This window comes from Bos taurus, chromosome 11, assembly GCF_002263795.3.
Source record: "Bos taurus isolate L1 Dominette 01449 registration number 42190680 breed Hereford chromosome 11, ARS-UCD2.0, whole genome shotgun sequence".
Taxonomy (NCBI): Eukaryota; Metazoa; Chordata; class Mammalia; order Artiodactyla; family Bovidae; genus Bos; species Bos taurus.
Genome location: NC_037338.1, coordinates 31,511,975 through 31,525,647, shown reverse-complemented (window position 1 = coordinate 31,525,647; position 13,673 = coordinate 31,511,975).

Sequence of the window (13,673 nt, the reverse complement as noted above, 5' to 3'; positions counted from 1 at the left end):
ATGAGGTGGCCAAAGTACTGGAGTTTCAGCTTCAGCATCATTCCCTCCAAAGAAATCCCAGGGCTGATCTCCTTCAGAATGGACTGGTTGGATCTCCTTGCAGTCCAAGGGACTCTCAAGAGTCTTCTCCAACACCACAGTTCAAAAGCATCAATTCTTCGGCACTCAGCCTTCTTCACAGTCCAACTCTCACATCCATACATGACCACAGGAAAAACCATAGCCTTGGCTAGACGGACCTTTGTTGGCAAAGTAATGTCTCTGCTTTTGAATATGCTATCTAGGTTGGTCATAACTTTCCTTTCAAGGAGTAAGCATCTTTTAATTTCATGGCGGCAATCACCATCTGCAGTAATTTTGGAGCCCAGAAAAATAAAGTCTGACACTGTTTCCACCGTTTCCCCATCTATTTCCCATGAACTGATGGGACCAGATGCCATGATCTTCATTTTCTGAATGTTGAGCTTTAAGCCAACTTTTTCACTCTCCACTTCCACTTTCATCAAGAGGCTTTTGAGTTCTTCTTCACTTTCTGCCATAAGGGTGGTGTCATCTGCATATCTGAGGTTATTGATATTTCTCCTGGCAATCTTGATTCCAGCTTGTGTTTCTTCCAGTCCAGCGTTTCTCATGATGTACTCTGCATATAAGTTAGATAAGCAGGGTAATAATATACAGCCTTGACATACTCCTTTTCCTATTTGGAACCAGTCTGTTGTTCCATGTCCAATTCTAACTGTTGCTTCCTGACCTGCATACAGATTTCTCAAGAGGCAGGTCAGGTGATCTGGTATTCCCATCTCTTGAAGAATTTTCCACAGTTTATTGTGATCCACACAGTCAAAGGCTTTGGCGTAGTCAATAAAGCAGAAATAGATGTTTTTCTGGAACTCTCTTGCTTTTTCCATGATCCAGAGGATGTTGGCAATTTTATCTCTGGTTCCGCTGCCTTTTCTAAAACGAGCTTGAACATCAGGAAGTTCACAGTTCACGTATTGCTGAAGTCTGGTTTGGAGAATCTTGAGCATTACTTTGCTAGCATGTGAGATGAGTGCAATTGTGCGGTAGTTTGAGCATTCTTTGGCATTGCCTTTCTTTGGGATTGGAATGAAAACTGACCTTTAGGGATGCAAGCTGATCTCTAAACTCCAGCCCAGACACACCCAGGAGAGTACACAGATATGCAACAAAATAACCAGAGACTTTTCAACTCCTGCCCATGCATTCTAGGCACACAGTGGATACAAAATAACCACAGGGGCTTCTCCAGGGGAGGCCTGGTTGATATCTAACTTCCTACCTAATAATGTATGGCAAAACCCATCACAATATTGTAATTATCCTCCAATTAAAATAAACAAATTAGTTTATTTTATATATATATAATGGATCTTAATTATGTTTTTCCTTCCAACCTATAAAGTCAAATCTTCCCAAAGATTCCTTTAAACATATTGGTATTAACAATTCAGCTAAAATCAAATAAGAAGACCTATTTAAATCCACTTTCAGGTTCCATGATTCTTCAGGCTTAGTAAACATCAGCTTTCTTCCTATGACAAGGATCTTAAGGGAACAGGACTGCAAAGTAGAATTTGATTATTGAAAGCTGTTACTGCACTGATCTAAATGGCCTCCTGTCAATTCCCCCAACCCCCAGGCCTCTGAACCAGACTCCTGAATGTCTTCTGTTAGCTCATAGAAGCAAGCCCCAGTGACCAGCTGGTCTTAGAGGCAAAGGTTCAAGGCCCTCTTTTCTGAGCTTTCTCTAGACTCTGCTCTTGTTTGACCTCATCTCTTTGAACTCTTGATTCTCTAACTTGACTTTGATGTCTGTTTCTGACCCTTGTTAGATTTGGTCCTTTCCTTTTCATTTGTTCTTTTGTACTTGAAGTGTTCTCACCATTTTCAGCTAAGCCTTGTTTGTCTAGGATCTCTGTCATCTTTCAGGAAGATTCAGACATTTATACATTACATGAGCTACTGAGTTACTGTTTGGTATAGGTATTAAATGCATGATGCCTTTTGGTGAGAAACTTTGCCATAGCTGCTTATGTATGTAGGAACTATAAACAAGATTTATAAATCACACTTTAATTAACATAGCCACCTCTCTTTTCATCATAGTTATTCTCTCCTCTACACTTTTATTCATTATGTTCCCTTCTCCTGAAACAGCTAAACTTTCTCCTATTTTCTACTTTCAAATCTTAACATTCTTTCAGTCCCACTCAAATCCTGGATCCTCCATGAAGCCTCTCTAAACTGTTGTCTTCTTCTGATTTTCTTCTTTTTTGTGACTTCAACTTCTACTGACCTTTAAACATGTACTTAACAACTTATAAGTGCATATTTTCTTGTCCAATGCATAATATCTGGGTCTTGTTTATTCAGCTAGATTATGGTCCCCTTAAGAACACAGGGATGTTCTAATTCCCACAATGGCCATCATAGTGTTCAGTGGCCTGTAAGTGCTCAGAAGTGTCAACTGGTGGCTGACCAGCTCCATTCCCATTGCACTGTAGCCTAATGGAGTTTGTCTATTCTGATTAGCATTATCTCAAGGAGATAACATTTCCCTTGTGCTCTTTTTTGTGGATGCTTTTTGTTGATCTCCCTTAAAACTCACACTTCTTTAATCTTCCTCCAGCCTTCATTATAATTTTATAGATGGCTATAGTGGATACACATCTATTTATTTTTTACTAGAAATATTTACTAGTTAAGATTTTAACATAAGTCCTCAAACTCATTATTTTGCAATTTTACAAGTGTTTTAACAATCCTGCAAATTAGACAAGGGAAACATTTATCCTCAATATGTTGAGGAGAAAATGGAAATATTAAATTTCTAAGTGGCTTCTCCAAGTTCATATATTTAGCAACTAGCATAGACAAGACTAAAATAGTTTATTGGGCCTAGAACCAGTGATCTCCAGAATGAGACCAGGACCCATTCTACTAAGCTCCACTGCCCTTCAATTACCGTAAGGCCGAATTCCAATTAAGATCTATTCCACTTGAAAATGTATATAAAATTTCAACAGTAGCAATGTCTCAAATCTTGTTAACGGTTACTCTATCATGCTTTACAAAAAATAATAATAATAATAATAATGAAAGATACTTCTAGAATTCAAGGGTATGATTTATTCATCTATTTTACCTCCTATTCTTTTCTCTCTCAGAACCAACTATTCCCTCAATTGAATCAGTCTTTAAACTAGAAAATACTTTCATCTTTTTCTGTCAGAGGTATTTCAGTTCCCTTTAGTGAACTGGTTATGAGGATTGTGTCTGAAATTAGTTAGGGAGATAGAGTGGCAATTGTGTACCACGGCTACTTGCAAAATGCAATTAAGCACTGGGATGCTGGCCAAAGCCCTGGCAGGCAGACCTGAAACCAAGGGAGGGATTATACCGGAGCCACATTAGTACCATCTAATTGCTGTTTTAACTTCCTCCTTTCAGCCATTCTGGTTGTCCTGGCAGGGACTGGATGCTTCCAACACAAGAGCAAGAGCCAAAGTGAATTTATCATCAGACTGAATTTGTTTTGTTTGAGTTAGTCTGAGATCTGGCCATGAGACATCATTCCCTTTACTCCTATGATGTTGTTCCAGATGTTGCAGCTGCTTGTAGGTTGTCATGCTGCTGATTCAGCCCTGGCCTGAGAAATGACAGCTGATCAACCTTTGGATGTCCATTCCCAAGTCAACTGTTAGTAGGTTTGTATGCATTCTAGAGATGGAAGCATTAGGGGAAAAAATACTTAGATATTACACTGAGAGAGAAATAAGCATTTAAATTCCTTTTGGTGGTAAAGGAGATTTAAAGTGGATATAAACAGAGTATAAAATGCAGTGGTTATTTGTAGGAAGAAAATCCCCTCTCTCCCAAATATCTTCTCCACTTTTACAATTCTTCTTCACTTTTGCAATTCTGTATTGGTTATAGTAGAAAGTATCTTTCACTTCAGACTCTCTTTACAGCAAATTTCCTGAGAATGGGGAGCACGTCTGCTCTAACATGTCTGTGTGAATGAGCAGGGGAGCTGATGTCAGTCTGGATGAGGTAAATAGACAAAGAAGAAATCATACTGGCTGAAGCAAATCTTACCTTGTATCTTCAGATTTTTTTTTTCCAGAGTGGAAGCATTAATATGCAGCATCTTGAGACTTAAATACTTCTTGTGAAGCCAATGTTCCTCAAAAAGTGTTGCTTTAACTGAGTTCACCAAATATATACCAAGATCTTAAATACAATAAACAGATACCCAACTCAAAGAATATGTCCTTAGCTGAAATTAACTATGTTAAAATTCTCTCAGTATAAAGAAACGTATTTCCTTCAAGTTACTCTGCAAATGCCTGCTATCTCTTCCTCTTACTATTTGCCCATCTATTTGCCAGAGGCTAGAATTACATGTATATCTTTATTCCGAGGGCTTGATCTAGTAGCCTCAAAAACCTCAGCATTTGGTTATATATGATAAATAAGTTCTGGATATCCATTATATAGCAAGCACCTATAGCTAACAATACTGTCCTGGATGCTTAAAATTTGTTAAGAAGGTAGATCTTATGTTAAGTGTTGCAATAATAATAATAGAGGTGGAAGGACAGTTTTGGAGGTGATGAATACATTCATGACCTGGATGGTGGTGATGGTGATAGTGTCATGCATGTATCTGATCACCAAATTCATCTGGCTGTATGCCTTAAATATATACCTCTTTTTATATTTCAATCATGTGTCAATAAAGTGGCTTTTAAAAAACAGCATTGTGCTGTAGAATTTTGCCTATGCTGCAGAATCAGGAGGGGAAGAGTACCATGAGGTTTACAGTCCAATTCTCGTAGGTGTTGTTCACATGGAAATAGAGACATTGGGATAGGTATACTATAACAACCTAAATCATTTTCCACAAGTGTAACAAGTGTTTTGCTCTTTACCCACTTAACTTCTAAGTCATGTGAGCAACAGGAACAGAGTTGGAAGTGAAATAAAAATCATTGCTTGCACTCCTCTATCACCTCCAATCTTTCCTGTATCAAGTGCCCACACCACAGGGCCTCCACCACAGACGTTGACATTGTCTTAAAGAGAGAAAAGCAAGCAAGAGGAGAAAAAGGAAAGTAGGGCTCTATTAAAAAGCGAAGCATGGAAAGACATTTGGTGCTCCACTGACATGCTGCTCTAAGCTTCTGGCCTTGTGCTGTCTATACTGTTCTTTCCTAGTAGACACCCTTTTCTCTCCACTGCCTTTAAAAACATCCCTCAAGTTCAGTCAGAATGAAAAAGGGCACTGGACTGAGATTCAAGCAACCACCAATTCAGTTCCAACCCTTCAACTCATTTGCAATGAAAACTTAGAAAAGTCAGGCATCCAAATGCCATCTCTCCATCACCTAGAAAACAGGTAAGGTCATCTCCATGGCATGGCCTCCCTGCCCTGCTATCTGACCATGTCTCCACTCATAGTACTCCAACAGGATTGAAGAGTTTCACAGAGATGATGTCTGATCATCATAGGTGTATCCCTAGTGAAGACTTACTGAGAAATCTCTGTGGGAATTTTTCCTAGTTGGTGTTCTGTGTCGGTACAATAGGCAATGATTTACCTTTTGAATTTTGAAAAGTGCTGCAGGTAGCAGTGCCTGAAATCTCACCATTAGAGCTTTTTCCTTTGGATTAACTGTTTCTCTCTGCTTTTCCTTAAAATAAAAAGACCCATAGTATGGATTAAAGCAATCAGTCCTCAACTCCCTCTCCCTAGCCCTTGAGAGCTGAAAGTTCTATACACCACCATCACTGTGGCAGGCTGAATAACGCCTCCCCCTTCCCCAAAGATGTTCATGTCCTAACCCCACAAACATGAATGCGTTATCTTCTCTGTCAAAAGGGACTTTCCAAATGTGATTAAGCAGAAGATCTCGTGATGGAAACATTACTTTGGATTGTCCAGAGGGACCCAGTGTAATCAAAAGGGTCCTTTTAAGAGAGAAGAGTCAAAGGAAAAAGTTTGAAGGATACAACGCTGCTGACACTGAAGCTGTAGGATAGAATCAAGCCAAGCGATGCCAGCAGCCTGTAAAAACTAGCCAAGAAAACATATCCTTTCCTAGGGACTTGAGAAAAAAAATGCAGCCCTGCCAAAACTTTGATTTTAGGACTTCTAATATCCAGAGCCATAAGATTATAAATATGTGTTGTTTTAAGCCAGTGCGTTTGTGGTAGTTATAGCATCAAAGGAAACTAATACAGCCATCCAGCTTATACTCTTTTATACAGATCTGTGTTGTGTTGGTCACTCCTTGCCCTTATTTCTAATCAGGATGACTTCATTCAAATTATTCACATTAACACATTAGCCTATAACCAGCCATGCCTGGTGGAATAGTTTGTACTTCTAACATGGGAGATTACAAGGCAAAACTCTGGCTCCAAGGCCAGACAGACCTGGGTTTGAACCCCTTCCCTGAAATATTGTAGCTCTGTCACCTTGAATAAGATATCCTTATCACTCTGAAGCTAGCTTCTAATCTGTAATAATGTTATACTAATTGCATAAGGTCAATGAGAGCATTAAATAAGATAATTAACATAAAAGAACTTAACAGAAGTCCTGGTACATAGTAGGCAGTCAACAAATAATAGCTATTTTTGTTACCAGAAGGGATGATTCATTGAACTAGAGTATTCAGCAAAGACTTGATGGATGAAGTACCATCTAAGTTGGCCTTGAAGATCTAGGGAGATGCAGACAGGTCCTTTCAGAAGTGAAGGTATCATGTTGGGGATTACAAACTTTGGGGTAGAGGCTTGGGTTTGCAACTTACTAGCCATGTCATTTTAGGCAAGTTACTTCACTCCTGACCCCGAATTTCTTCAGCTAAAATATGTACAACAATATCCACCCCATAGGATCATGGTAAGGATTAAATAGGATTATATGTGAAGGCTTCCCTGGTAGCTCAGCTGGTGAAGAATCTGCCAGCAGTGCAGGAGACGAGGGTTCGATCCCTGGGTTAGGAAGATCTCCTGGGGAAGGAAATGGCAAACCACTCCAGTATTCTTGCCTGGAAAATGCCATGGATGGAGGATCTTGGGGGGCTACAGACCCTAGGGCTGCAAGAGTCAGACTTAGTGACTAAACCACCACCACCATAAGTGAAGCCTTAGGAAAAGTTTATCTCAGAATACCATCAGCAGAGTTAGGAGAGCAACAGGGGCAAAGCTGCAGGGCATGTTTTTGAAACAGATAAACTAGCAAGCAGTTTCTAGTGGAGTCAGCAGACCGAAGGAGAAGAACCGACAACACTAGACAGTAAATGGAAACCAGGTTGCAGGGAGTCCTGAGTTCCTGGCTAAGATATCCTGGACCAAAGGACTGAGTGATTTTTGTAAGAGAAGCTAGTCAGTATAATCCACAGAGGGTTTTATGAAACACTATAAATTCTTGTCAGTTTGCCCATAATGCAAATGATGGAAGAGCTTATCGAGAGGTATTCAATATTTTCAGAGTTTCTTAGCATGAATTACACGTATTTTCTCAGCATGCATTACAATGTATTTCATTGTAAAAAGTAAGATATTAATGCAGAATCTCAATATATAAATCACAGAAGGGCTTTTTAAATATAAATTTGTATTAGACTTCAAATTTAAACATTCATTAGGTGGATATGTACCAAGCACCTATCATTTAAACAGTTGGGAAAAAAGTAATGAGCAAAGAACCCAATCACTGTGTTTGTAGAGCCTAGTTTCATGGAAGAGACAGAGTCTCTACATATGCATAGTATTTCATATGATATCACTTCAGTTCAGTTCAGTCACTCAGTCATGTCCAACTCTTTGTGACCCCATGAATAACAGCACGCCAGGCCTCCCTGACCATCACAAACTCCTGGAGTCCACCCAAACCCATGTCCATTGAATACGTGATGCCATCCAACCATCTCCTCTTCTGTCATCCCCTTCTCCTCCTGCCCTCAATCTTTCCCAGCATCAGGGTCTTTTCAAATGAGTCAACTCTTCGCATCAGGTGGCCAAAGTATTGGAGTTTCAGCTTCAGCATCAGTCCTTCTAATGAACATCCAGGACTGATCTCCTTTAGGATGGACAGGTTGGATCTCCTTGCAGTCTAAGGGACTCTCAAGAGTCTTCTCCAACACCACAGTTCAAAAGAATCAATTCTTCTGCGCTCAGCCTTCGTCACAGTCCAACTCTCACATCCATACATGACCACAGGAAAAACAATAGCCTTGACTAGACAGACCTTTCTTGGCAAAGTAATGTCTCTGCTTTTTAATATGCTATCTAGGTTGGTCATAACTTTCCTTCCAAGGAGTAAGCGTCTTTTAATTTCATGGCTGCAGTCGCCATCTGCAGTGATTTTGGAGTCCCCCAAAATAAAGTCTGACACTGTTTCCACTGTTTCCCCATCTATTTCCCATGAACTGATGGGACCAGATGCCATGATCTTCGTTTTCTGAATGTTGAGCTTTAAGCCAACTTTTTCACTCTCCTCTTTCACTTTCATCAAGAGGCTCTTAAGTTCTTCTTCACTTTCTGCCATAAGGGTGGTGTCATCTGCGTAGCTGAGGTTATTGATATTTCTCCCAGCAATCTTGATTCCACCTTGTACTTCCTCCAGCCCAGTGTTTCTCATGATGTACTCTGCATATAAGTTAAATAAGCAGGGTGACAATATACAGCCTTGACGAACTCCTTTTCCTATTTAGAACCAGTCTGTTGTTCCATGGCCAGTTCTAACTGTTGCTTCCTAACCTGCATACAGGTTTCTCAAGAGGCAGGTCAGATGGTCTGGTATTCCCATCTCTTTCAGAATTTTCCAAGTGATCCACACAGTCAAAGGCTTTGGCATAGTCAACGCAGAAATAATAGATGTTTTTCTGGAACTCTCTTGCTTTTTTGATGATCCAGTAGATGTTGGCAATTTGATCTCTGCTTCCTCTGCCTTTTCTAAAGCCAACTTGAACATCTGGAAGTTCACAGTTCACATATTGCTGAAGCCTGGCTTGGAGAATTTTGAGCATTACTTTACTAGCATGTGAGATGAGTGCAATTATGCGGTAGTTTGAGCATTCTTTGGCATTGCTTTTCTTTGGGATTGGAATGAAAACTGACCTTTCCCAGTCCTGTGGCCACTGCTGAGTTTTCCAAATCTGCTGGCATATTGAGTACAGCACTTTCACAGCATCATTTTTCAGGATTTGAAATAGCTCAACTGGAATTCCATCACCTCCACTAGCTTTGTTCGTAGTGATGCTTCCTTAGGCCCACTTGACTTCACATTCCAGGATGTCTGGCTCTAAGTGAGTGATCACACCATCATGATTATCTGGGTCATGAAGATCTTTTTTTGTACAGTTCTTCTGTGTATTCTTGCTACCTCTTCTTAATATCTTCTACTTCTGTTAGGTCCATATAATTTCTGTCCTTTATTGTTCCCATCTTTGCATGAAATATAATATGCCTAGCCGCTGTTAATGAGAAGGCAATGGCACCCCATTCCAATACTCTTGCCTGGAAAATCCCATGGACAGAGGGCCTGGTGGGCTGTAGTCCATGGGGTTGCTAAGAGTCGGACACGACTGAGCAACTTCACTTTCATTTCACTTTTGCATGAAACATTCCCTTGTTATCACTAATTTTCTTGAAGAGATCTCTAGTCTTTCCCATTCTGTTGTTTTCCTCTATTTCTTTGCATTGATCGCTGAGGAAGGCTTTCTTATCTCTCCTTGATATTCTTTGGAACTCTGCATTAAAATGGGTATATCTTTCCTTTTCTCCTTTGCTTTTCACTTCCCTTCTTTTCACAGATATTTGTAAGGCCTCCTCAGACAGCCATTTTGCTCTTTTGCATTTCTTTTTCTTGGGGATGGTCTTCATTCCTGTCTCCTGTACAATGTCATGAACCTCCGTCCATGGTTCATCAGGCACTGTCTATCAGATCTAGTGCCTTAAATCTATTTCTCACTTCCACTGTATAGTCTTAAGGGATTTGATTTAGGTCATACCTGAATGGTCTAGTAGTTTTCTCCACTTTCTTCAATTTCAGTCTGAATTTGGCAATAAGGAGTTCATGATCCCCGTAACAAATATTACAAAAGAAAGTAAAAAAATTAAAAGTTGAAACAGGGCCTGAAATAGTGTTAAGAACTTATTTCATCCCCCACCCCCAAATTAAGACCTAATCCCTGATGTTATGGTATTTGGAGGTGAAGACCAGGGCAGGTAATTAGGTTTAGATGTCATCATGAGTAGGGCCCTAATGATGGGATCAATGACCTTACATAAGGAAATCTACCAGAGACATTGCTCTCCACCATATGTGGCCATCTGCAAGCCAGTAGAGGGGCCTCACCAGACACCCATTATGCTGGCACCCTGATCTTGGACTAATAGCATCAAAAATTGTGAAAAAATAAATGTCTCTTGTTTAGTGCACACACTCGATGGTATTTTGTTACAACAATCCAAGTTGACTAATAGAAGTCTGTTGTTGTTGAGTTGCTTGGTCATATCCAACTCTTTGTGACCCCGTGGATAGCAGCATAGCAGGCTTCCCTGTCCTTCACTATCTCTGGTGTAAGTAAGTGTTAGTTGCTCAGTTGTGCCCAACTGCAGCCCACTAGGCTCCTCTGCCCGTGAGATTTTCCATGCAAGGATACTGGAGTGGGTGGCCATTTCCTTCTCACTATCTCTGGTTTGCTCAAATTCATGTCCTCTAAGTCAGTGATGCTGTCTAACCACCTCATCCTCTGCTGCCCCTTTCTCCTTTTGCCTTCAATATTTCCCAGCATTTAAGGAGTTTATATCCTTGACATCCATTCTTCTCTCCTCCCTGGGTAGATATTCAGAAGGTAGGGCAGGATTTGCTCTACTCATACACTCTGGAATTGAACCCTGGTTATTGTAAGCTAGTTCAAAGCCAACTCTCCTCCAGCCTGGAGCGAGTGCCTCCTTGTCTCACCTTCTAGTTTACCCACTGACTGCACTCTCCTTTGGCAATCATAATTCTCATCACCAAGTGGTTTTCATGTGTATATTGTTAATGATGAACATGATATCATCTCCTTAATCTTACAAGGATCATTTCTTCTCCTGCTCTGTACACAGTATAGACTGTGGTCATAATCTACATTTTGACTGGACTAGGATGACTGAGAATGTGAGAAGCCTCTTGTTTGAGCTGGAAGGAAGAAGAGTAAGTGTGGCATAAGATAATAAATATTGCTTGGAGGAATCAAGGAGGACTAAGAAAATAATAATAACAGCAATAACAAGAGGAAGGAGGAGAAGAAGTAAGAGAAAAGGCTATTGAACATCTAGGGGAAAAGACACCACTGTGAATTAAACTGGACACTGGCTTTGAAAATTTATTGAGTCAGCGATTTCCCAGAGAAAAGCTATTTGCCACTGTTGAGTTGATTCAATATCTCTAAACCAAAAGAAGAATAAGTGCTTCAGACAAATGGAAGGCAAAATTACCGGCTGTATTTTTATGATCTGCTAGTTGTGCCAAGGGAAAAGCTTGTGATATTTCCACCTGTAACTAAAGCCTCCTAATTGCTTTTCATTTTTAGTCCATTCTCCACAAAGTAGCCAAAATAGCATTTATAAACATGATTTGGACCATTCTTTGCTTAAAACCAATCAGCAACTGCCTTTATATTGAAAATAAAATGTATTTATTTTCATACATAAGTTCTTTATCATAACTTCCAAGGTACTGACAGTCTGATCCCTGACCACCTCTCTGTGCTTGGTCACTCAGTCATGTCCAATTCCTTTGTGACCCTATGGACCATAGCCCAGCAGGCTCCTCTTTCCATGGAATTCTCCAGGCAAGAATACTGGAGCAGGTAGCCATTCCCAGGGGATCTTCCCAACCCAGGGGTCAAACCTGGGTCTCCTGCATTGCAGGCAGATTCTTTACTGTCTGAGCCACCAGGGAAGCCCAGCCACCTCTCCTACCCTATAAAATTGCCACCCTCACTCCCAATGCACCTGCCAAACTGGCCTTGTTTTCGTTTTCTTTATACATGCTAATTTCACTCTCCCCTGCATCCCTCTGAAAGCTGAATGCTGAGCTAGCAATGCTCTTCTTTCACGTCTTCACTGGTCTGCCTCTTTCTGAGGCATCAGGTTTCAAGCATGAATGTCATCTCCTAAGAGAGGCCTTTCAATATGTATCCTGTCAAATAGCTCTTTGCTATTTTCCTTGCTTGTACTTTGCAACATATAAATCTTCCCATGAGGGGCAGGGCTTGCTCTTCTGTTCAAATATATTGATAAGGCCCAACCCATTATCCTGCATGCAGTAGGCGCTCAGGTATATGTTGAATAAATTAATGAATGAGTGAATGGATGGACGGTATCAGTGTAGTGTCTCTGGGGAAAAGGATGTGTTGGTCAGACATCAATTTTAAGAGGAGTCAGATCTTTTTAAATTAAACTTTAGATTCTTTGAGAAATTAAAATCTGCCTCTATTTGGCCAAGTGCAAATTTCCCCAAACATTGTACATTTCCCTTCTTTATGGAATCATCAAATTTTAGAAGTCTGTACACTACATCTAGCCACCCCCTCAACTATTTAATGTCTTTTGTCTTCTTGTTCTGTATGAGTTCATTCACTGCTTTGTCTCTAGCCTCTAGACTTCTGCCCAGTATCCAGTAGGTACTTACTGAATATTTGTTGACTGAACAAGAGTAGAAATTCTTGATGACAAGAACCATGTCAAACACCTCTTAGGACTTTTAAAAAATTAAGCAACATGTCAACTGATGAGTTGACATTAGTGGAATGAGGTGCTAATATTTAGAAAATTAAACATATTAAAAATCTTTCTGAAATATTAGATGCATACTTTGCCTGATTATATATGGGGCACTGAACACAATTTGACATTTTCTTGATGTTTCAGGGTTATTAATATGACCATCAATTATTGTCTGCTTCTGTTTCTGAGGATGTAGTTTGGTCCAATATTTGCAGGAAGGAAAGGAGGTGCATGAGCAAATATGGTCCCTCATATTAAGTTCCCTTAAACCATCTATGCCAAGTGGCCTGGAGCACTCAAGACAGAAATTTCAAGATAACTAAGCAAACAGTTTCCATGGGAAAGAAAAACTGATCCAATTGCAATCTCTCTAAAGGTAGTAACAAGCATTTCATTTCTACTGCAGGATGGCTCTCTCATTTTCTCTTTCACCATACATACACTTAAGGAAGTAAGTTGCCAATTCTATCTTTGGGGCTTCTCATCTTAAATTCCAGAATAATTTTGAGAAACTGTGATGAAACAGCACTCACTTTAGAGTCAGACAAAGCTGAGCCTGAATCGCAGCTCTGCCCCTTCTAGCCATGAAGAGAGATATGAGGATGGTTATCTGATGGACATGTGACACTTTACACGGCATCTGACACACAAATAAATGCCTTATTCATGAGGTGTTCTGCCACCCTATGCAGTCTGTCCTCTGTTCTTCCAGTGCCCTAACTGCCTGGTGGCCCTCATTATCCATCCTCTTGCCTGGGAAGGCCCTTAGCTTACTTCTCTCCACATTTTGCCATCTATCAAGAGATTTCCTATGGAAAGAATCTGACTAATTTACCCAAAGGTATCTGGTTCTGAAA